At 43.0% G+C, this 26,348-nt stretch overlaps 1 long non-coding RNA gene across 1 annotated transcript in view; it reads left to right on the forward strand.

Moving 5' to 3' along the window:
• The first annotated feature begins 311 nt into the window (after positions 1–311).
• Positions 312–26,348, forward strand: part of LOC122548615 — a 55,861-nt gene continuing 29,824 nt past the window's right edge. The window contains exon 1 of the long non-coding RNA XR_006311272.1: positions 312–404. This is a non-coding gene — a long non-coding RNA (uncharacterized LOC122548615). The remainder of the gene's footprint in view (positions 405–26,348) is intronic.

Genomic DNA, 26,348 nt, shown 5'->3' on the forward strand with positions numbered 1-26,348 from the left:
CAAAAGCTTTTGCTTTTGCATCAGGAAAGGCTTTTGCCCGAAAGGTTGATTGTCCTGCTCCTCGGATGTTCCCTGATCTGCTGTGCTCTTTGACTCTGATCTGCAATACACACTTTCGCCCAGACAAGGGATTTGCTAATGATTCACACTGTTCGATATTCTGTATAGCCCAGATACTGAAGCAGTCTGTGTCCAAACTGAGCAAGAACTTCACGCTTGGGATGGACATTTACACCATGCAAGTAGCAGGCAATAAAGATCCCCAACAAGAGAGAATTTAATACTCTCCTCTTAATATTTTACAGCATTCATCAAATTCAACACCAGAAATTTGCTGGAAGAGACCAATAAATTAAGTGTACTGGCCACATTAATACTGTAACACATCAATACAAACAGAGCAGGTGAGGAGCTGAGTATGCTACACTGAGTAATTGCCTTCCTGACTTGCACAGGTAACTGAATAGGAAAGGTTTAGAGAGATATGGGCCAAATGCAGGCAAATGGGACTAGTTTAGTTTAGGAAAACTGGTCAGCATGGACAAGTTGGACTGAAGGGTCTGTTTCCATGCTGTATGACTCTATGGCTTTATGACTCAGATGATCAGCATCTATAAGACACAACTCCAGAGTATGATGGAACACACTCCACATGCCTGGATGAGTGCAGTTTCAATAACACTCCAGAATCTCTCCATCATCAGGATCCAGCAGCCTTTATCAACACCCTACCCTTATCTGTCCATTCTCTTCAGACTTGGTGCACTGTGATTGCAGTGTGTAGCAGATGCACGATGCACTGCACCACAGCACTTCTCAAAACAATGACTTCTGTCATATAGAAAGACAATCAAAACATGCATGGAAACAGTACCATCAGCAAATTCCTTTCCAAAGTGCATGCATCTGATCATTCCACTTTCACTGTCCTTTCATATTTTCCCATTTCATTGATCAAAGTTCTGAACTATTTATCTCGTAGCAATGTAGAAACACATTCTCCCCATGGATTACAGGAAGTGTAGAAGGCAGTTCAAAACTGCCAATAACAACAAAAACAGAAGTTGCTGAAAAAGCTCAGCAGTGCAGTCAGCATCTATGAAGACAAATCAGAGTAAAAGTTTCAGATGTGGTGAGCTTTCCTCAGAACAGATGGATAATGAAGACTTGCCTCATCAGCAATTCCAGCATCTCGAAATTACTTAGAAATAAATGTTGATGGTGCATGGGTGAGAACTGATATGTAAGATTTTTACATCACAAACATTTGCCAAGAGATTGGTACTTATCCATTCCATGTAAACTACAGGGGATGCACATTGATAAGGTTCTCCACTTTCATTCACTAACATTGATGATTCATTGATGGAAGCCACAATCGTTTTCGTGTTGCAACAAAATGCAATGAGGTCACTTGTAGCATTCCTGCACCCAGGAGTAGGAAGCAAGGAGGGTCGGGAAATTATATTGTGAGAAAGGCCGAAGGTCAGACACCCAATGATGGGATGGAAGTTTCCAATTAGGTCCAATCAGGTATCGGCAAGTTGTTTTCCATGCATTTATGTAGTGATCAAATGCGTTAAAAAGCCAATTTAACAGAATTATGTTTTCCCTTCCCAATTAAATTCTCTGCCATCGAGAAACACATGCCTTCTGATTCTAAATTGCAGGGGAATTTCAGCAGCATTTGTGGAGAGAGAAAGTAGTTAATGTTTCGAGTCCAATGCTCCTGCTTCAGAACTGGACTTCAAATGTTAACTGTTTTCTTTTCATAGATGCTGACAGACCTGCTGAGTTTCTCCAGCAATTTCTGTTTGTTTAGTTTCAAATTTCCAGCATCCACAGTTCCTTGTTTTAAGAAGGTACTGTACTTGCTGGACTTTGATGTGACTAACTGCAGCTTTGAGCTCCCTTGGCAGCGATTGTCATAGTCAGATCATGATTGACGTTGCTCAGACAGCAAGGAAGGTAGGGTGGTGATTCTCGTCAGTCAGATAGGCTGGTTAGCCTAACATCAATTAATGTTTATTTTTAAAATTGTGTATTTTTTTTAAAAAAATGGTATTAAGACTCTCAAATCCCAAAGGTAACAGTATGGGAGCTGAAATCCTGCTGTCCCCTGCAATAAGACTCTTTTTGTCTCTTGTGTATGTGTGTCTGGTAATGAGTTGACAATTGTGTAGTCACGCAAGAAATGCCCATTCTGAAACAGAAGTGATGCTGATTTACATGTCTGTTGCCAAATGTGTCCTCCAGAACGGAGGATTCTGTCCAAGCATCGCCCGCTGGTCGCTATAGTCTCAACACTAATCATGAATTAAATCCGAGATCTTCAGGGCAAATATTGGATGAGTCATTGAACAGACCATTTACCTCAGTTAATCATCATTTTTAGCACAAACATATTATAATCAGAAGGATGCTTCCGTTATTGTGAAGCCTTAACAAGACCATAAGACCATGAGCTGAAAATGTGTTGCTGGAAAAGCGCAGCAGGTCAGGCAGCATCCAGGGAACAGGAGAATCGACGTTTCGGGCATAAGCCCTTCTTCAGGAAACCCTGGATGCTGCTTGACCTGCTGCGCTTTTCCAGCAACACATTTTCAGCTCTGATCTCCAGCATCTGCAGACCTCACTTTCTCCTCAAAGATTTCAACCTACTGCGAATCCTCTTACAAGGATGCCTTCCTTGAAGAAGCTCTCTTCCTCCCTCTACAAAGATTTCAGTGAGTCCCTCTCTCACTGCACCCCCCAGGTCATCTCCTCTGCACAGAAGCTCTTCAGCCACATTCTCAAACAGACTCGCTACCACAGCCATAGTTCCCTGGGTACTGCCTGACCTGCTGCGCTTTTCCAGCAACACATTTTCAGCTCTGATCTCCAACATCTGCAGACCTCACTTTCTTCCCATAAGACCATGAGACATAGGAGCAGAAATTAGGCCATTTGGTCCATGGAATCTGTTCTGCCATTCAATCATGGTTGGTAAGTTTTCAACCACAATTCTCCCACTTTCTTACAGTAACCCTTGATCCCCTTGGCAATCCATCTCTGTTTAGAATATACTCAATGACCTGGCCTCCCAGCCTTCTGTGGCAATGAATTCCACAGATTCACCACGCTCTGCCAAACAAAGTTTCTCCTCATCTCCATTCTAAGGAGTCTTCCCTTCACTCTAAGGCTGTGTGTGACTGTCAGAAAATAAACCTTCAGAAGGTGTGAAGGGCTGCTGGGTGAAAATCTTGTAAATACAAAGGTGGTAATTTATTTTATTGATGTTGCGGTTGGTTACAATCATGTTACTTTGACCTCTGATTGGATTATTATTGTTACATTAGTTGATTGTCCTGTATCATGAGCCTAAACATAATTAGTATACATTAATTTTTATGTACAGGTGCATTTAAATACAATGGTCGTACATTAATTTAGATATTGTTCCAATTTACACCTGTTTCTTTTGGTGGGACAGTCAGTGGAATTCATGGAGAAATTCAGCTACATCTGCATTTCTCTGCAGGCTGCCACCAAAGTTCGAACAGAATATTGGAAGATCTCCCACAATATGTAGAGCAATGATAAATTTAATTTCTCTTTTGGCATGAAATGGCAGCATGGAAGGCAAAATGAATGATCAAGTTTACAAAAAGTTGACGATAAAATTTACGACTTGGATTCAGATTATTTTTCACAATGGTGGTAATTAGAATGCTTATTGACCAGTGGCTGCAGTTTTGGCAGTGTAGGTGAAAAATACGGTCATTATAAAAGGGCTAAGTGGATGAGAAGAGGGAAATCAGCTACCAGCAATCAAATTTCATTATACCCTGTTACACGAATACTATCAGAACGCAGAGATGGATTGTTCTGATTAACTTCATTTCTACTGATACTTAAAAATAAAAGATCAGGAAACAGCTTGGCAATTCCAATCTTGATTACTATAATCTACCCCTTCAGCAGTAACAGGATGATTCCACCATTAATAGTGGGAGTAGTTCACTGACTGGAAGCTGTCAGCATCAAGTGAAGTGCCTTTTTTCCTTCTTTTGAAACAAAAGGAACAATCAGGCAGCAATTGCAGGATCCAAGATGTTTCTCTTCATTGATGTATGATAATAGATGATCACTTTGAGATGCCATTATTGCTTTTGCCGTTTATATCTTAAACGATTCCACTCTAATTTACTCTCCTTGATATTAAATTCATCCATTAGAACTTATGTCAAGGTGACGAATCATACAATAAGCCACTCTAACATAATCAATTTACTTGATTTTAGTATTAAAATGATTAAATGTGTTTAAAATTCATTAGCAACATTTTTAAAAATGTTTGCCATTATTGGCAGAAGTTGAGTGGTGTGTAACGATTGGGAGAATTCATATCATGATCCTACCATATATTTAAGGTCATCCTAATCAGCGTTCAGTGGGGAAGCTAGTTGCAGAAGTGATGTTTCGGGCTGACAGATCATTTGTTTGTAATAGGAAATCTCGAGTTCGTGTAAAGACCTAAAGAAGTTTAGAGGGCAAGTCTATTATTATCAACATTCAAAACTTCACCATGTTACAGTACCATCATGGTCTCCCATGTTTTAATGCAATCTCAGAGTTTTACTGGAAGGTACACAAGCATTGCTCACATTAATGTTTGGAGAAGGTCATCAATGTATTTTTCAGCAGATTTGACCGGAGATCTGAATGCAAGACTATCAGCTTAAATATCTCTTCCCCTTCACTTTCTCAGCACAACTCACATTTTTATCAGTTCTGTGGAAGGGTCACTCAACCTAAAACATTAACTCTGATTTCTCTCCGCAGATGCCACCAGACGTGCTGAACTTTTCCAGCCCATTCTGTTTTTGCTTCACATTTTTCTAACTGTTCTCCCAGCCATCCCAAGCTTCATTCCCACTTTCCTTCTCCACTATCCTATTCTCGTTCCTGCCTTTCTACCGTCTTGGTGTCATCCAAACCAAAATCCACTTCCAAAAGAGCCATGCCTACCATCTGTGCCATTCTGAGCACTTTCTGAAAGATCAATTCAAGGACCACTTATGAACAAAAATCCCAACACCCCATTCACCTGTCTCATCTGGTTTTATGCCCAGTAAAATTTCTGGGAATCAATCTCCTGTTTTGAACATTTAAAATATGAGCAGAAGTACTCCATTCAGCCCCTCGACCTTGCTCTACAATTCAGTGTCTGATCTGTTTGTGTTTTGAATTCTACATTCTCACCTCCCACTGATAGCTTTGGATTCATGTTAGGCAGGGGATCAATCTACCCCAGTCTTAAAACATATAATGGTCCCACCTTCACACCCCTTTCACAATCACCACAGAAAAAAAATGTTTTCCTCATTTCTATCTGGATTCCTAAATCCCTCAGAATTTTACAATTTATGTAATATTGTGCTCTTTCTATCCTCTTGCCATTGTGAACAACTTTAGCATTATCCAACTTAATATGCGATCTGCCACATTTTTGCCCATTCAATTAATCTTTCTAAATGAACAAAAGATGCATTGAGATTGATTTAATGTTGTCACATGTACTGAGACACGTTGAAAAGTGTTATTTGTGTGGTATGGTACATCATACCATATAAAGTGCATTAGAATAGCAGAAAAGAGTGCAGAATATAATGTTACAGCCATGGAGAAGATACGGAGAGAGGGATCAACATTAAGATTTGAGAGGTCCATGCAGAAGACTGATTGCAGCAGGGAACAAGCTGTTCTTGAATCTATTCATACTCAAACTTTTATATCTTCTGCCTGACAGAAGAGGGTGGAAGGCTGTATAACCGGGGTGGGAGGGGCCTTGGATGATGTTGGCTGATTTCCCGAGGTAATGGGAAGTATACATGGAGTCAATGGATGGGAGGCTGGCCTACGTGATGGGCTGGGCTGTGTTCACAACTCTCTGTAGTATCTTGCGGTCTTGGGAACAGCAGTTGCCAAACCATACTGTGTTGCATCGAGGTAGGATGCTCCTAATGTTGAGATAAACCTCACCTGACATCTTAGCCAATACTGCCATGAATCTCACCATAGCCCACATCACTTAGACCCCTGTAAGAATCTACCTGCTGATGATGTTTCATTCCACCAATACTGCCTGATCTGCTAAATGTTTCCTCTGCAATCTGTTTCCATCTCCTACCCATATTTCACTTTAGATTATGTTCATTTGCCATTTATGGCCTTATTGGAGATCATTGTATTGCAATCCAGTTAGCTTTTTTAACCTCTGGACTTGATGACTTCAAATCCTCTGTGACAGCCTCCTACCTTGGACCCCTCAGTACACTCATTGCCTATCATTAGCTATCACTGTGGCCTTGCATTGATCTTTAAAATTTTCATTTTTGCTTCCAAATCCTGCAGCGCCTCATCCATCTCTGTCTCTGCAATATTTTCCAGCTCTAAAGATTTGAATGCAATAAAAAAACTCCCAGAGGAAGGTATTAGAAATTCATATGAGCACAATAGTATCATAAACACAAGCAAGGCCACCTTGCAAAATTAAATTTTGTTCCAACAAATGATGACACCAATCAGTGAATCATTAAAGCAAAGTGTGCATAAATAAGTAAACTTGTCTCAGACAAGGTAAGGCTGAACGTTCCACACACCAAATATGATTTTCTGTTCCCAGCGGAGGTAAGAATAATAGTGAGCATGATGAATTAATCAGGCAAGAGTTCACAAATCTGACTCTCACTGCCGAGAAAAACTTTAGTAATTAATTCATCAGAAGGCAGGTTGACCTTCTTGTCATGAAATGATGACAACCTAATTTGCATTGCTGAGCATCTGATTAATTGTATAATTTGCTGGAATTAACTTTGCCTTCCCAAATAACTTCTGCCCAATGAAGAGATACTCAACAGCAGATAGCCAGCGCCTACCTGTCAATTTGGTCTTTGGCTTCAAGTCCAAGAGGTTTTCTGTCTTTTCTGCCTGTAATAGAACATTGTAAGTGTTCATTGCCTTCATTTTATTGCAGCTGGGCAGGTCTATGGAGGTCAAGGCAGAATATTTACCTAGGCCCTCACTGAACTCTCTTGGAGAATAGCTAGGCTGCAGATTGTGTCTCTGATTCAAAAGGAAGGTGGCAACTTGGGGCCAGATGCTCCATGAAGCACCATCATTGTGAAATGGTGGGAACATGCTCTGAACAGCAAGACGCTGTGTCATTTCCAGGTAGTGCATGTATCTGTCATGCATGTGGCAAATACAGAGGATGTGTGTAAAGAGCATAGTGATGTGTGAAACAGAAAGTAGAGGCGAGGGTGCAATCCTGGTCAGTGGATGCCACCACCATCTGCCCAGAGGATGGGCAATGCCTCGTCCAAAGGATGGCCATGGTCAGTCAGGTGGTTGGTCTATCGCAAAACACCTTTTCACTTAAGGGATTGGGCCACAATCAGTCCAGACAAAAGTGAGGATTGCAGATGCTGGAGATTAGAGGTGAGAGTGTGATACTGGAAAAGCACAGCAGAACAGGCAGCACCTGAGGAGCAGGAAAATCAACGTTTCAGAATCCCGAAACGTTGCTTTTCCTGCTCCTCGGATGCTGCCTGTTCTGCTGTGCTTTTCTAGCATCACACTCTTGACCACAATCAGTCCTGGTAGTCAAGCACACTGTGTCTGAGGCTTGCTGGTCAGTCAATCAGGGAGGCCCTATAAAGTCCATCCAGGGGATGGGCCATGTTCAAAGAAATGGGTGAGTCATGTGTGAACAGAGGGCTTTGTAGGGTCTGGCAACAATGTCATCAAAGACGTTGGCAACTCCAGTTTGCGGATTGGTCCGAACGTATTAGCTGGCTGAGAAAACCCATAGGGCAAAACAAATAAAAATAACAGTTTTGAAATGATCATAGGGTGTTCCATTTAGGAAAGTGTGGCACTGGGAAAGCACAGCTGGTCAGGCAGCATCTGAGGAGCAGGAAAATTGATGTTTTGAGCATAAGCTTGTTGTCAGGAATGAGCCTCATTCCTGATGAAGGGCTTATGCCTGAAACATCGATTTTCCTGCTCCTCGGATCTTGCCTGACCTGCTGTGCTTTTCCAGCACCAAACACTTCGACTCTGATCTCCAGCATCTGCTGTCCTCACTTTCTCCCACTGCTGCATTTACAAGCATACAAGTCCAATCAGCATATGGCCATTCACATATTTTACTTTTCTCCCCCTCTGGATATGTAGTAATTGAATGTTATCGGGTCAGATCTGGTAGAACAGGGAGGGGATTGAAGGGGCATCAAGACAACTGAGAGTGACTGACTCTGACCTCAATTTGAGGAGGTCATTGTTGGGGCTGTTACAATCTGGTGTAAACAACAGGCCATCTAACAGGAACAAGGGAAATAGGGCATTTTTGAAGCTTTCAAATGCTTTAAATTTGAGAAAAATATGAAAAATGTTTTTGCTTCAGTAGAGGAATGAAAGATACAATTCACTATGCTTCAGTCATCTTGTGTTTCAGGTCAGAACAGTCAAAGTAAATTGTAAATAACAAAAGAATGGTAGACAAGAATAACTTATAGATTGCCAATATTGAAAAAAAATTTTTACAAGTACCTCATTTAGCACTTGTCTATGTAGAACTCAACTTTCAATTTCAGACAACTTTTTAAATTTGATGATATATTAGGGCCACTGCAAGTAGGTGGCAATCATGAGGGAGAACCCAACCATTTGTGGGAACTGGTTAGACAGCTCCTTACCCAGGGACAGTGTCTTTGGCATGCTGAGGTACCGTGAGGTAGATGCTCGTGTAATAGGTCGGTGTGTCCTCTCCAATGCCTTAGCTTCCGTCTTCGGATTCCTCATGTTTCTTGATGTGCCCAGAGCCTTTTCGAATTAGCAACCTCCATTTTGTGTGGTTACAGGTTAGTGATTGCCACGAGTCAGTGGGAATGTTTGACTTTCTCATTGTAGGCATCCTTTAAATGCCTCAGGTACAGGCAGCTGGGATCAAGGGAATCCCTGGAGATATACATGGGATACAGGAGTTTACTGAAGAAGGAAATCAGGAGGGTGAAAAGGCGGGCACAAGATAGCCTTGGCTGAGAAGATTAAGGTGAATTCAAAGAGGTACTTTATGTATATTAAAGGCAAGAATAACTAGAGAGAGAATAGGGCCCCTCAAGGACCAAAGTGGACACATATGCGTTGAACTGCAAGAGATGGGCAAGGTTCTCAATGAATATTTCTCCTCTGAGGTTATCATAGAGAAAGATATGAAGGCTTGGGAACTTGGGGAAGTTAGTGGTGGTATCTTAGGGACAGTTAATTTCACAGTAGAGGTAATGTTGGATGTATTGGAATGTATGAAGGTGGATAAATCTCCTGGTCCTGACCAGATATATCCATGAAGACTGCAAGAGACTAGAGAAGATACTGCGGGGACCCTGGCTGATACTTTTGCATCATTGTTAGCCACGGGTGAGGTCCCAAAGGACTGGAGAGTAGCAAATGTTGTGCCGTTATTCAAGAAGGGCTGCAAAGAAAAACCTGGGAGTGAAAGAACAGGAAGCTTCACATCTGTGGTGGGTTACTTGAGAACATATTGACAGATAAGATATAAATGTATTTGGAAAGACAGGGTTTGATCAGGAGTAGGCAGCATGGTTTTGTGAGTGGGAGATTATGCCTCACAAATTTGTTAGAGTTCTTTGATGAAGTGGCCAGGAAGGTTGATGAGGGCAGGGTGGTAGACATAGTCCAAATGGATTTCGGTAAGGCCTTCGATAAGGATCCACATGGTAAGTTGCTCTGGAAGATTAGATTACATGGAATCCAGGGGGACCTGGCAAATTGGAACATGATTGGCTTGATGGTAGGAAGCAGAGGGTAATAGGGAAAAGATGCTCATTGGACTGGAGACCTGTGACTAGTGGAGTTCCTCAGGGGTTAGTGTTGGGCCCATTGCTGTTTGTTATTTATATCAATGATTTGCATGAAATGTACAAGGCAGGATTAGTAGGTTTGCAGATGACACTAAAATAGGAGAATTCATGGATGGTGAGGGAGGTTCTCAGAAATTGCATCAGGACCTTGATCAGCTGAGGAAGCAGTAAATGGATTCTAATGTACAGAGGAACCTCGATTATGCAAAGGACACAGGCAGGGAATACTTTGTTCGGTTAATTCAATTCTGGATAATTGAATGCTGGATAACTTGTTTAGCCAAGCAACGTGACCTCACAATCTTGCCAGATAATCCGATAGTCAGATAATCGAATGCCCGATAATTGAGGTTCCTCTGTAGCTAAATGTGAGGTCTTGCATTTTGGAAAGTCAAATCAATGGTGAATGGTAGGGTCTACGGAGGTGTAGTGGAACAGAGGGAACTTAGAGTTCAGGTTCACAGTTCTCTGAAAATAAAGTCACAGGTAGACAGGGCAGTGAAGAAGGCTTTTGGCACACCGGCCTTCATCAAGCCGGGCACTGAGTTTGGAGTTGGGAAGTTATGTTGGGAAGGATGGTGGTGACACCACACTTGGAGTATTGTGTTTAGTTTTGGTCACTTTGTTATAAGAAAGATGTTATTAAACTGGAAAAAGTGCAGAAAAGTTTGCAAGGATGTTGAGTTTGAGTTATAGGAAGAGATTGGACAAGCGAGGATATTTTTCTTTAGAACATAGGAGACCTGAGGGGGCACCTTATAGAGGTGTATAAGATCATGAGAGGCATGGAAAGGGTGAATACACTCAGTTTTGTTTCAAAGGGTTGGGGAAATGAGGACTAGAGGGCATCAGGTTAAGGTTAGAGGAGAAAGAATGAAAGGGAACCTGAGGGGCAACTTTTTAACATAGTGGGTGGTATGCATATGGAATGAGCTGCCAGCAAAAGTGGTTGAGATGGGTACATTAACAGCATTTAAAAAGCATTTGGCAGGGTGTCTCAGTGACTAGCACTGTTGCCTCACAGCACCAGGGACCCGGGTTCGATTCCAGCCTCTGGCAACTGTCCGTGGAATTTGTACATTTTCCCTGCATCCTCGTGGGTTTCCTCTGGGTGCTCCCACAGTCCAAAGATGTGCTGGTCTGATGAATTTGTCACGCTAAATTGCCCAGAGTGTTAGGTGCACTAGTCAGGGGTAAATATAGGGTAGGAGAATGGGTCTGGGTGGGTTACTCTTCGGAGGGTTAGTATGGGTTAGTTGAGCCAAATGGCCTGTTTCCATACTGTAGGGAATCTAATCTAATCTAATTTAATCTAAACATGGGCAGGAGAGGATAAAGAGCATTACAGCATAGGAACAAACCCTTCGGCTCTCCAAGCCTGCTGCCTACTTTCTAAGGATCTGTATCCCTTTGTTCCCTGCTCATTCATGTATCCATCCTAGATGTATCTTAAATGACACTAACGTTCCTACCCCTACCACCTCCGCTGGCAACGCATTCTGGGCACCCACCACCCTCTGTGTGAAGAACTTTCCACGTATATCTCTCCTGAACCTTTCCCCTCTCACTCTGAACTCATGACCTTGAGTTATTAACTCCCACTCTCTGGGAAAATGTTTCTTGCTATCCATCCCATCTACACCTCTCATGGTTTTGTAGGCCTTAATCAGATCCACCCTCAACCTCCCTCTTTCTAATGAAAATAATCCTGATCTACTCAACCTCTCTTCACAGCAAGTGCCCTCCATACCAGGCAACATCCTGGTGGCACCCAGAACTGTATGCAGTATTCCAAATGCAGCCGAACCAAAGTCCGAGAGAACTGTAACATGACCTGCCAACTCTTGTACTCAATACCCTGTCTGATGAAGGAAAGCATGCTGTATGCCTTCTTGACCACTTTACAGACCTGATTTGCTATCTTCAGGGAACAATGGACCTGAACACCCAGATCTTGATGAAGGGCTTTTGCCCGAAACGTCGATTTTCCTGCTCCTCGGATGCTGCCTGACCTGCTGTGCTTTTCCAGCAACCCCTCCTATCTTGACTCTGATCTCCAGCATTTGCAGTCCTCATTTTCGCCTAGATCTCTCTCTGTATGTCAATTTTCCCAGGATTTTTCCATTTACTGGATAGTTCGCTCTTGAATTGGTTCTTCCAAAATGCATCACCTCACATTTGTCCGGATGGAACTCCATCTGCCATTTCTCTGCCCAACTCTCCAATCTATCTATATTCTGCTGCATTCTCTGACAGTCCCCTTCACTATCTGCTCCTCTATCAATCTTAGTGTCGTCTGCAAACTTGCTAATCAGACAACTGATACCTTCCTCCAGATCATTACAAACAACCCTGTAGAAGACCACTGGTCACAGATCTCCATTTTGAGAAACTTCCTTCCACTACTACTCTCTGTCTCCTGTTGCCCGGCCAGTTCTCTATCCATCTAACTACAATATCCTGGACCCATGTGACTTCACTTTCTCCATTACCTACCAAACGCCTTACTGAAGTCTGTGTATATGACATCTACATCCCTTCCCCCATCAATCAACTTTGTCACCTCCTCAAAGAATTCTATTAAATTTGTAAGACATGACCTTCCCCACACAAAACCATGTTGCCCATTACTGATAAGCCCATTTTCTTTCAAATGGGAATAGATCCTATCCCTCACTATCTTCTCCAGCAGCTTCCCTACCACTGACGTCAGGCTCACTAATCTATAATTACCTGGATTATCCCTGCTACCTTTCTTAAACGAGGGGACAACATTAGCAATTCTCCGGTCCTCTGGGACTTCACCCGTGTTCAAGGATGCTGCAAAGATATCTGTTAAAGCCCCAGCTATTTCCTCTCCTGCTTCCCTCAGTAACCTGGGATAGATCCCATCTGGACCTGGGGACTTGTCTACCTTAATGTCTTTTAGTGGGCGGCACGGTGGCACAGTGGTTAGCATTGCTGCCTCACAGCGCCAGAGACTCGGGTTCAATTCCTGCCTCAGGCGACTGACTGTGTGGAGTTTGCACGTACTCCCCGTGTCTGCGTGGGTTTCCTCCGGGTGCTCTGGTTTCCTCCCACAGTCCAAAGATGTGCAGGTCAGGTGAATTGGCCATGCTAAATTGCCCCGAATGTTAGGTAAGGGGTAAATGTAGGGGTATGGGTGGGTTGCGCTTCGGCGGGGCGGTGTGGACTTGTTGGGCCGAAGGGCCTGTTTCCACACTGTAAGTAATCTAATCTAATCTAATCACCCAAACCTTCCTTCCTCCCTCCTTATGTCGACTTAGCCTAGAGCACTCAAAGATCTATCCCTAACCTCAACATCCATCATGACCCTCTCCTCCGTGAATACTGATGCAAAATGCTCATTAAGAATCTCACCCATTTTCTCTGACTCCACACATAACTTTCCTCCTTTGATCTTGAGTGGTCCAACCCTTTCTCTAGTTACCCTCTTGCTCCTTATATATGAAAAAAGGCTTAAGGATTTTCCTTAACCCTGTTTGCTAAAGATATCTCATGACCCCTTTTCGCCCTGTTCATTCCTCATTTCAGATTGGTCCTACATTCCCGATGTTCTTCCAAAGCTTTGTCTATCTTCAGTCACCTTGACCTAATGTACACATCCATTTTCCTCTTAGCTGGTCTCATAATTTCACCTGTCATCCATGGTTCCCTAACCTTGCCATTTCTATCCCTCATTTTCACAGGAACATACCTGAACTCTAATCAACCCCTCTTTAAAAGCTTCCCACATATTGAATTTGGATTTACCTTCAAATAGCTGCTCCCACTCTACATTCCCCAGCTCCTGCCGAATTTTGGTACAGTTGGCCTTCCCCCAATTTAGCACTCTTCCTTTCGGACCACTCTCCTCTTTGTCCATGAGTATTCTAAAACTTATGGAATTGTGATAATTATTCCCAAAGCAATCCCTTACTGAAACTTCAACCACCTGGCCAGGCTCATGTCCCAACACCAGGTCCAATATGGCTCCTTCCCCAATTGGACTATTTACATATTGCTCTCGAAAACCCTCCTGGATGCTCCTTACAAATTCTGCTCCATCTGGACCTCTAACACTAAGTGAATCCCAGTCAATGTTGAGAAAACTAAAATCTCCTATCACCACCACCCTGTTACTCCTACATCGTTCCATGATCTGTTTACATATTTGCATCTCTATATCATGTTCGCTGTTGGGAGGCCTGTAGTACAGCCCCAAAATTATTACCGCACCCTTCCTATTTCTGAGCTCTGTCCATATTACCTCACTGCTCGAGCCTTCCATTGTGCCCTCCTTCAGCACAGCTGTGATATCCTCTCTGACCGGTAATGCAACTTCTCCAAGCCCTTTACCTCCCTCTCCATCCTGCCTGAAGCATCAATATCCTGGAATGTTTAGCTGCTAATCATTCCCTTCCCTCAATTAAATCTCAGTAATAGCATTAACATCATACTTCCAGGTACTAATCCAAGCCCCAAGTTCATCTGCCTTACCTACTACACTTCTCACATCAAAACATATGCACCTCAGACCACCTGTCCCTTTGCATTCATTATCTGGTCCCTGCCTCCTCTTCCCCTTAGTCATGCTGGCTTCATTATCTTGATCCTTACAGGCTTTAGTTACTGCTTCCTTACTCTCCTCTAACCGCGTTTGGTTCTGAACCCCTGGCACATTAGTTTAAACCCTTCCCAACAGCGTTAGCAAAAGCAAGGATATCGGTTCCAGTTCGGCCCAGGTGGAGACTATCCAATTTGTAATAGTCCCACCTCTCCCAGAACTGGTCCCAATGTTCCAAAAATCTGAACCCCTCTCTCCTGCACCATCTGTCAAACCACGCATTCATCCTGCTTATCCTATCCTTCCTACTCTGACTAGCACATTACACTGGTAGCAATCCTGAGATTACTACCTTTGAGGTCCTACTTTTTGACTTGGCTCCTAACTCCCTAAGTTCTGCTTGCAGGACCTCATCCCATTTTTTTTAATCGATATTGTTTGTGCCTATATGCACCACAACAACTGGCTGTTCACTTTCCCTAACAAAATATCCTGCAGCCGATCTGAGACATCCCTGACCCGTGCACCTGGAGGCAACATACCATTAGGGAGTCTCGTTTTTAACCACAGTACCGCCTATCTACTCCCCTTACAATTGAATCCCCTGTGACTATAGCCCTTCCAGTCTTTTTCTTCCCTTCTGTACAGCAGAGCCAGCTACGGTGCCATGAACCTGGCTACTGCTTCCCTCCCCTGGTGAGCCATCTCCCCCAATAGTATCCAAAATGGTACACCTGTTTTGGAGTGAGATGACCACAGGGGACACCTGCACTGCCTTCCTGCTCTTTCTCTGCCTTTTGGTCACCCATTCCCTTTCTCCCTCAGCAATCCTAACCTGCGGTGTGATCAATTCACTAAACGTGGTATCCACGACCACCTCAGCATCACGGATGCTCCAAAGGGAGTCCATCCACAGCTCCAGAGCTGTCATGCTGTCTAACAGGAGCTGCAGCTGGTCACACTTCTGCACGTGAGGGAGTCAGGAACATCAGCCGTGTCCCTGAGCTCTCACATTGATCAAGAGGAGCACAACATGGGTCTGATATCTTCAGCCATTTTGTAACCTTAAATTTAACTTTACTCTTAATTTAGGTAAACAAAAAAGGATTTTTTTTTACCAAATCACTCGATAAAACAATAAAAAAAAAGGAAATAGAGAAACCTTACCTGATCAATTCACCACAGAATCCCTTTCTTTTTGGTTAGAGGAAGGGGGACAGATAGGAGACACTGCATGTGTAGTGTTCAGCTGCTACCCAAATAAAACGGTTTCACTCACCTTCCCAGCAGCGCTCTGGTCCTCGCTCTCACCCCTTGACAAATGGATAGAAGGATATGGGCCAAGTGCAGGGAAATGGGATTAGCGTGGACAGACATTTTGGCTGACGTGGACCGGTTTGGGCTGAAGGGCCTGTCTCCGTGCCTCTATGACTCTATGCTCTCCTGGGAATCTCCTGCCACAACCGAGATCAAAGCAGAGCGGTTGAGTTTGGATACCAGTCACTGGCCAATGAGCAAGACATCCTGCCCAGTAGAGTTAGTTTTAAATGATTCGCAACTCGGTGTTGGCTTCGCACAATACAATGCCCTCGTACTGTTTCTGCTGAGGCAAATTTGGAAAGTATTGTGAAGGCATCGATTGTAATGCTTCTTCAGTGCTTTGTGATGGTTGTAAATTGTCCCAAATGGGCGATAAATGCTTGCCTATCCTGGTGACGCCTGCAAATGAAGAAATAAACAATAGTCTGCAGTGTATGTGGGGAGCGCAGGGATCACTGCTGCCAGGTAATACTTACTTTATTCTCAGGTTTGAGATCCTAATCCTTGAGCACTTTTTTTCCCCCTCAGTCAGCTAAAGGCTAAGCTGCTGCGATAGAGGCAATGATGAATTTTACGACGTATGTTATTATCTCAGCAGCTTGTGAGAAAAGCAAATCCATGGGCAGTCTTTATTTTGAACTCATAATGTGAAAGTAGGGGTGTGTACACATGAGCCACACCCCCTGTCAGTAAGTTAGACTTTCTACGTGGGCTCAAATAGTCATCACTTCAAATGGTAAAACAATCCGTACCTGTCTTTGTCGAGTAGACACTCCCAAGTTCAGAGTTTACAGGATCTCGTTGCTGAACTTCATCATTCGGGACATACTCTGTTTTGGAGCTGATTCGTAGAGGATCTTACAGTTTTCTGACTATTTCATGAAAGGTTCCTTTCCTTATGCATCAGAGATGGCCAATGACCTGAGGCTCAGATTCTGAATGGGCATGTGCACACGTATTTGCATACTGGAGATCAGTGACTGAAAGTTAAGAAGATTTTGGTTTTGTAGTGAAGTTGGAGAAGGGTGAACAATTTCCCATCTGATGATCTTCGTGTCTGTAGTTAGATTATTCAAGAATCGCAGAGTGTGGTGCTGGAAAAGCACAGCCAATCAGGCAGCATCCGAGGAGCAGGAAGATCGAATTTTGCGGGCAAATCCCTTCATTAGGAATAGAGGCAAGGAGCCTGCAGAGTGGAGAGATAAATGAGAGGAGGGTGGGGGTGGGGAGAAAGTAGCATAGAGTACAATAGGAGAATGGGGGTGGGGATGAAGGTGATAGGTCAGGGAGGAAGGTGGAGTGGATAGGTGGAAAGGAAGATAGACAGGTAGGACAAGTCATGGGGACAGTGCTGAGCTGGAAGGTTGGAGCTGGGGTGGGGTGGGGGAAGCAGAAATGAGAAAACTGGTGAAGTCCACACTGATGCCCTGGGATTGAAGTGTTCCGAGGTGGAAGATGAGGCGTTCTTCGGGTGGTGAGGGAGCGGCAGTGGAGGACGCCCAGGACCTGTATGTCCTCGGCTGAGTGGGAGGGGAAGTTGAAATATTGGGCCACAGGGCGGTGGGGTTGATTGGTGCGGGTGTCCTGGAGATGTTCCCTAAAGCGCTCTGCGAGGAGGCGCCCAGTCTCCCCAATGTAGAGGAGACCGCATCGGAAGCAACGGATACAATAAATGATATTAGTGGATGTGCAGGTAAAACTTTAGATGTGGAAGGCTCCTTTAGGGCCTTAGATAGAGGTGAGGGAGAAGGTGTGGGTGCAGGTTTTGCGATTCCTGCGGTGGCAGGGGAGGGTGCCAGGATGGGAGGGTGGGTTGTTGGGTGGCGTAGACCTGACCAGGTAGTCACGGAGGGAACGGTCTATGCGGAAGGCGGAGAGGGGTGGGGAGGGAAATATATCCCTGGTGGTGGGTCTCTTTGGAGGTGGCGGAAATGTCGGCGGATGATTTGGTTTATGCAAAGGTTGGTAGGGTGGAAGGTGAGCACCAGGGGCGTTCTGTCCTTGTTATGGTTGGAGGGGTGGGGTCTGAGGGCGGAGTTGCGTATTGTGGACGAGGTGCGTTGGAGGGCATCTTTAACCACGTGGGAAGGGAAATTGCGGTCTCTAAAGAAGGAGGCCATCTGGTGTGTTCTGTGGTGGAACTGGTCCTCCTGGGAGTAAATATGGTGGAGGCAGAGGAATTGGGAATACGGGATGGCATTTTTGCAGGAGGTAGGGTGGGAAGAGGTGTAATCCAGGTAGCTGTGGGAGTTGGTGGGTTTGTAAAAGATGTCAGTGTCAAGTCGGTCGTCATTAATGGAGATGGAGAGGTCCAGGAAGGGAAGGGAGGTGTCAGAGATGGTCCAGGTAAATTTAAGGTCAGGGTGGAATGTGTTGGTGAAGTTGATGAATTGCTCAACCTCCTCGCGGGAGCAGGAGGTGGCGCCAATGCAGTCATCAATGTAGCGGAGGAAGAGGTGGGGAGGGGTGCCGGTGTAACTATGGAAGCTGGACTGTTCTATGTAGCCGACAAAGAGACAGGCATAGCTGGGGCCCATAGCTACCCCTTTGGTCTGGAAGAAGTGGGAGGATTCGAAGGAGAAATTGTTAAGGGTGAGGACCAGTTCCGTCGAATCTTCTGCTCCTTTTGATGCTGCCTGACTGGATGTGCTTTTCCAGCACCACACCCTTTGATTCTGATTTCCAGCAATGGCAGTCCTCATTCTCTCTAGTTGGATTATTCAAGGTAAAGTAAAGTGAGGAAGGAGAGAATTGCTATAATTCACATAGCCTTGCTTGACATCAGACTTTGCTGATAAAAAAATGTAGTGGTTCTGAGGGTGAAGTACAACTTTAAATTGATTTTTGTTTTCTGTATACTCCACTGTGGACCAATGAGTCAGACTCGGCTCCCCAATTTCCATTCCCAGGTTACACACACAGAGTCAGGAGAATCCCCAGCTCTGCAAAAGTATGGCCTTTAAAAATGGTCACCTGTACAGTCCATTTTGTCTGTCAGGCACCAGGAGGCAGGCTTGTTTGGAAGAAATTACAATGGGCTCTTGATCAGATGGGCTAATGGGCTGAGGAGTAGCAGATGGAGTTTAATTTAGATAAATGTGAGGTGCTGCATTTTGGGGAAGCAAATCAGAGAAGGACTTATACACTTAATGGTAAGGTCCTAGGGAGTGTTAGTGAACAAAGAGACCTTGGAGTGCAGGTCCATAGCTTCTTGAAAGTAGAGTCATAGATAGATAGGATAGTGAAGAAGGCATTTGGTCAGAGTATTGAGTGCAGGAGTTGGGAGGTCATGTTGCAGCTGTACAGGATGTTGGTTAGGCCACTGTTGGAATATTGTGTGCAATTCTGGTCTCCTTCCAATCAGAAGGATGTTGTGAAACTTGAAAGGGTTCAGAAAAGATTTACAAGGATGTTGCCAGGGTTGGAGGATTTGAACTATAGGGAGAGACTGAACAGGCTGGGGCTGTTTTCCCTGGAGCGTCGGAGGCAGAGGAGTGACCTTATAGAGGTTTGTAAAATCATGAGGGGCATGGACAGGACAAATAGACAAAAGTCTTTTCCCTGGCGTCAGGGAGTCCAGAACTAGAAGGTATAAGTTTAGGGTGAGAGGGGAAAGATATAAAAGGGACCAAAGGGGTAACTTTTTTATGCAATTGGACCGAAGGGCCTGTTTCCGTGCTGTACATCTCTATGACTCTAAATAGATGTAGAGCTTGAAAAGCCTAAGAGATCAGACAGCATCCAAACAACAGGAGAGTCAACGTTCCGGGCTGAAACCCTTCATCTGGACTGCAGGTGGGGCAGAGGAGCCCAGAAGTATATAGAGGGGGAGATACAATTTTTCTTCTTTAAATATTTTTAAAACTTGTCTGGAGTGTTTTAAAAAATCAATTCTGGATATTATAGAAACATTGAAAATTGGAGTAGGCCATTCAGCCCTTCGAGGCTGACCACCATTCAATATGATCACAGCTGATCACGCAATCTCAGCATCCCACTCCCACTTTCCCTCCATACCACTTTATCCCTTTAGCTACAAGGGCCATGTCCAGCTCCCTCTTGTATATATCTGATGAACTTGCCCCAACAGCTTCCTGCGGGAGAGACTTCCACAGGTTCATAACTCTCCAAGTGAAGAAATACTTCCTCATCTCAGTCCTGAATGGCTCACTCTTTATTCTTAGTCTGTGACTCCTAGTTCTGGACTTCCCCATCATCAGGAGTATTTGTCCTGCATTTAGACTGTTCAGTCCCATCAGGGTTTCATACATTTCTATGAAATCCCCTCTCATTCTTCTAAGTTCCAATGAGAACAAACCCAGTGGATCCAGTCTTTCCTCATATCTCAATCCTGCCACCCCAGGAATCAGACTGGTAAACCTTCGCTGGACTCCCGCAGTTGGCTGCCCCTCAGTTCTTAGCTTTATTGACAGTTCCAAGTGATTATAAACTCTCCGAAGTGCACCATGTGTTCCAATAATTATTTGTATAAGTGATTAAATGAAGTTAACTGTAATGGATGGATTTTGTCAATCATTGTGCAGTTTTTTTTTTTGGAAATAGTGAAGTTTTCATGACACACATTTGTTTAAATTCATTGTGGCTCTGAATCGGATAAGATGTCATTGTTGGGTTTAAGGACAAAAGTGGTGGGCATTTTGGTGGTGGTGGTGGGGTTATGGATTGACATGTTATGAGCCAATTTGGCATGATAATTATAAAAGGCCAAGGGGCATAGGTAGAAGGATATGGGTTTGCATAGAGAGTATACAGGGGCACGTGGATTGATGGTAGCCATATGCTTGCAAAGATGGGAGGAGGAACTGTTTTTAAATGGTGGGGTATGGAGAGGGATGACAGCTGGAGGGTCTAGGTCACTCTCTTCACCCTGGCTGGATGTCTAGATTTAAAATAGAGAAATATCCCAACTCTGCACTCCTAACCAGATTATGAATTAACCAGACTTTTGATAGTAATGCACCAGATTATTCATTTCTATGTTGTGTTAATGCCAACTTTAAGTACATTTAAGTCATCATTGGACATGCATATGGACGTACATGGAACAGTGTAGGTTAGATGGGCTTCAGATTGGTATGACAGGTCGGCACAACATTGCTGGCCGAAGGGCCTATACTGCGCTGTAATGTTCTATGTTCTATAATTTTACATCTATTTTGCAACTTGGAAATGGCCAAAACATTCCAAAATGTTGCATATCAGTGAAACAACATGTGGAAATCTCACGTTGAAACTGGCAGAAGTTATTGGTCTTATGACAGTAGTACAATTAAGACCATATTATAGAAGTAAGTTAGGACAGGGAATATCCTGCATTGTTCTGAAGCTGTCTGACTTAAATAAATGTGATAGAAAAGTTTCAGAACCACCATGGCCAAATTAACAAAAAAAAGCAGAGAAATGCTTGCTCATTTGAATATAATCTCGCTCAGAAAAAGAAGCTTTCATTGTTGTACATCGGAATGCATTTAATATATCCAACTACAGTATTTTAAACCTGTCTCAACCATTTTTGTATTCAGATTCATTTTAAGTTATTTATTTCCTAATGTACTTGTTAAAGCAAGAAATAACAGTGATAAAGAAATTAAACTTTTTCTCTTCACTATTCCCAAGAAAACCCAAAAGCTAACTGAAAACATGTTAAGATCTTGGAGATATTACACAGTTTATTTTTCATACACTGTTCCAACAATGGGTCACAACAAAACCTCAAAAAAGTGTGTATGACTACAGGATTATGTGACCATACAAATTATTGTAACTGAGTCAGGTGTCTAGTTATACACCAGTATCTACCAATAGAGTTGGGCCCCAGTTGTCTCTGTAAGGAACTTCAGTATTGGAAAAAAGATTATATATGTTTGGCATTTCCTGGAGAAGCTATTATCTGTTCCAATGCTCATTATAATCCGGAGGCAGTCTTTGCTCACTGTGATAGGTAGCCTATTCCATTTCATAATCTAGCATCCAAAAGGAAATGGATGGCAGGTGTTGCAAGGTATCCTCTGCAAGATCCTAGCTAGATCAATACTGCAATCATTCTCAACACCTACATGAAAATTTCTCTTTATGACAGGGAGGTAACAGCTGCTGCAACACTGTAAAAGAACCTTGTAGCAATATCAGTATCTATGCTACTCACTCCACTCTCTCCTAGCTGACTTCATGGCTCTCTCTAGAATGTTAAATACATGATGAATTACCATTTGCAGAGCCAATTTTACAAGGAGACTATTGTTCTCAGTTTTCTTAGTCTGCACCCTATTATGCAATTTAATGTAAAACTTTCCTCTTTTGGATCTATCATAATCAGACTTGGGCTAAATTCCCCGAAATTCATTTTAGTTAAGCTCTTTTGATCCTATCTGCTAGTTGCCAGATGTTTTTCTTTGGGGAAGGAAGCTGGGGTACAACAAATCTTGAACTTTAGACTTAAAACTCATCTTGTTTATTTTTCCATGAATCACTATGACAAGATTAAATACATGCCAGGCACTTTGGATAAGTTAAGTCGGATATTGTTCATACAAGTTGAAGAATCATTTAAATATGCAGTGCAATATATATTTTCTGTCTCTGAGTAATACTGTAAGAAATTGAGGTGTGAATCTGCATTTATTCGTACATTTCTACAAACTAGCAATCATCTCAAGCAAAAGGAGGAAAATGTTAATAATGATTTTGTTCCCTGATGAAGGGCTTATGCCCGAAATGTCGATTCTCCTGCTCCTCAGATGCTGCCTGACCTGCTGTGCATTTCCAGCACCACACTCTCAACTCTGATCTCCATCATCTGCAGTCCTCACTTTCTACTCCTTCTGTGATCTGTTGACTGTGTGATCAGAGAAACCACCTGGAGTGGAAGTATATTCCTGGAGTGGAGAAAGTATATTCCTGTTAAGGTGAAAGGGAAGGCTAGTATGTATAGGGAATGCTGGATGATTAAAGAAATTGAGGGTTTGGTTAAGAAAAAGAAGGAAGCATATGTCAGGTATAGACAGGATAGATCGAGTGAATCCTTAGAAGAGTATAAAGGAAGTAGGAGTATACTTAAGAGGGAAATCAGGAGGCAAAAAGGGGACATAGATAGCTTTGGAAAATAGAATTAAGGAGAATCCAAAGCGTTTTTACAAATACATTAAGGACAGAAGGATAACTAGGGAGAGAATAGGGCCCCTCAACGATCAGCAAGGCAGTCTTTGTGTGGAGCTGCAGGAGATGGGGGAGATACTAAACGAATATTTTGCATCAGTATTTACTGTGAAAAAGACATGGAAGATATAAAATGTAGGGAAACAGATTGTGACATCGTGAAAAATGTCCATATTACAGAGGAGGAAGGATTGAATGTCTTGAAATAATAAAAGTGGATAAATCTCCAGGCCCTGATCAGATGTACCCTAGCACTCTATGGGAAGCTAGGAAAGCGATTGCTGGGCCTCTTGCTGAGATATTTGTATCATCGATAGTCACAGGTGAGGTAGCGGAAGAGTGGAGATTGGCGAACATGGTGCCACTGTTTAAGAAAGGTGGTAAGGACAAGCCAGGAACTACAGACCGGTGAATCTGACGTCGGTGGTAGGCAAGTTGTTGAAGGGAATCCTGAGGGACAGGATGTACATTTATTTGGAAAGACAAGGACTAATTAGGGATAGTCAACATGGCTTTGTGTGTGGGAAATCATGTCTCACAAACTTGATTGAGTTTTGTGAAAAAGTAACAAAGTGGATTGATGAGGGCTGAGTGGTAGATGTGATCTACATGGACTTCAGTAAGGCGTTCGACAAGGTTCCCCATGGGAGACTGATTAGCAAGGTTAGATCTCATGGAATACAGGGTGAACTAACCATTTGGACACAGAACTGGCTCAAAGGTAGAAGACAGAGGGTGGTGGTGGAGGGTTGTTTTTCAGACTGGAGGCCTGTGGTTAGTGGTATACCACAAGGATCGGTGCTGGGTCCACAGTTTTTCGTCATTTAAAAAAATGATTTGGATATGAGCATACCACTGATTTGGATATGAAGTATAGTTAATAAGTTTGCAGATGATACCAAAATTGGAGATGTAGTGGACAGCGAAGAGGGTTACCTCAGATTACAACAGGTTCTGGATCAGATGAGCCAATGGGATGAGAAGTGGCAGATGGAGTTTAATTCAGATAAATGGGAGGTGATGCATTTTGGGAAAGCAAATCTTTGCAGGACTTATATACTTAATGGTACGGTCCTAGGGAGTGTTGCTGAACAAAAAGACCTTGGAGTGCCGGTTCATAGCTCCTTGAAAGTGGAGTCGCAGGTAGATAGGATAGTGAAGAAGATGTTTGGTATGCTTTCCTTTATCCGTCAGAGTATTGAGTACAGGAGTTGGGAGGTCATGTTGTGGCTGTACAGGACATTGGTTAGGCCACTGTTGGAATATTGCATGCAATTCTTGTCTCCTTCCTATTGGAAAGATGTTGTGAAACTTGAAAGGGTTCAGAAAAGACTTACAAGGATGTTGCCAGGGTTGGAGGATTTGAGCTATAGAGAGAGGCAGAACAAGCTGGGGCTGTTTTCCCTGGAGCTTCGGAGGCTGAGGGGTGACCTTATAGAGGTTTACAAAATTATGAGGATCATGGATAGGATAAATAGGCAAAGTCTTTTCCCTGGGGTGTGGGAGTCCAAAACTAGAGGGCATAGGTTTAGGATGAGAGGGGAAACATATAAAAGAGAACTAAGTGGCAACTTTTTCAAGCAGAGGGTGGTAAGTGTATGGAATGTGCTGCCAGAGGAAGTGGTGGAGGCTGATACAATTGCAACATTTAAAAAGCATCTGGATGGGTATATGAATAAGAAGGGTTTGGAGGGTGCTGGCAAATGGGACTAAATTAGGCTGGGATATCTAATCAGCAGGGACGACTGAAGGGTCTGTTTTCTTGCTGTACACCTCTATGACTATGACTCTATGACTTGTGTCGATGAAATATTTGTATTCTCACCCGGGTAACACTTGTAAAGTTGTCAAGGTAATTTCTTATTGACTTCAGGTTTAATATTTACCTGCAATATTTCTTTTGAAGTACTGTGTCCAGTTCTGGTTGCCCAGTTATGAGAAGGATATTGTTAAGCTGGGGAGAGTTCAGAAGAGATGTACTAGAACGTTGCCGGGGATGGAAGGCTTGAGTTATAAAGAAAGGCTGGATAGGCTGGGACTTTTTTTCACTGGAGTGTAGGAGATTGAAAGATGACCTTATAGAAGTTTATATAATAATGAGGAGTATAGATAGAGTTAATGGTAGTTGTCCTTGCCCTAGGGTTTTCAAGACTAGAGGACACATTTTTAAGGTGACAGGAGAGAGATCTAAAAGAAAATCATGAGGGGCAATTTTTTTTACACAGTGGGTAGTTTGCTTGTGGAAGCAACTTCCTGAGAAAGTGGTGAATCGGGTACAATACAACATTTGAAAGACATTTGGATAAGTACATGAACAGGAAAGGGTTGGAGGGATCTGGGCCAAATGCATGTAGGTGGGACTAGTTTAGTTTGGAGCTGGTTGGACCAAAGGAGCTATTTCACTCCTGTTTGGCTCTATGACTCTATGTACATATTTGAATATGCAGCATAGATCTACTGACCTTACTTTTCATATCTGCAGAATAAACATTTGTTTTCCTTTATATATGAATAGAGGGATTAACAGGTGAGAAAAATAATTTTGTGGTAAGTTGATAGCAAACATTCAAAGATTCAATAATTTGCATTGTCACCTGATGAAGGAGCAGTGCTCCGAAAGCTAGTGCTTCCAAATAAACCTGTAGGACTATAACATGATGTTGCATGACTTATAACTGATTACAATAAATGCTGCATAACAAATTATTGGCCTAAATGAGCTAAGGCAGAATGAAATGTTCAATTAAGTTTAGGTTTCACCACCCACATCTTTTCAGTAACGTACTATATCTTTGTCTAAAGAAAGTCGAAGAAATGAGCCAAACTTATTAAATGGTATTCCACTTCAGTGACATGGTTCAGTCAAGGATATACTCCAGTCCAACAGGTTGGTTTAGTCATCTTGAGTAGGCCCATAATTGCATTTGCCTTTATCTGACGATAGAATTATAGGCATGAATTAACATGAATTTAGAAAGTGCATATATTTATGTTTTGTTGGAAAAAGGTCAGAAGACGTGTATATATTTAGATTAACTATGTGAGTTCAGAAAGTAGCTGTTTACATTTTCTCCATAATTGTTACATAAGTCAGTACGCCAGAAACCAATTCCAACACAACAGTTTAATGTGCATAGGTAAAAACAATGACTGCAGATGCTGGAAACCATATTCTGGAGTAGAGTGGTGTTGGAACAGCACAGCAGTTCAGGCAGCATCCGAGGAGCAGGAAAATCAATGTTTCGGGCAAAAGCCCTTCATCAGGAATAGAGGCAGAGTACCTGAAGGATGGAGAGATAAATGAGAGGAGGGTGGGGGTGGGGAGAAAGTAGCATAGAATACAATAGGTGAGTGGGGGT

This window comes from Chiloscyllium plagiosum, chromosome 3, assembly GCF_004010195.1.
Source record: "Chiloscyllium plagiosum isolate BGI_BamShark_2017 chromosome 3, ASM401019v2, whole genome shotgun sequence".
NCBI classification, from domain to species: Eukaryota; Metazoa; Chordata; class Chondrichthyes; order Orectolobiformes; family Hemiscylliidae; genus Chiloscyllium; species Chiloscyllium plagiosum.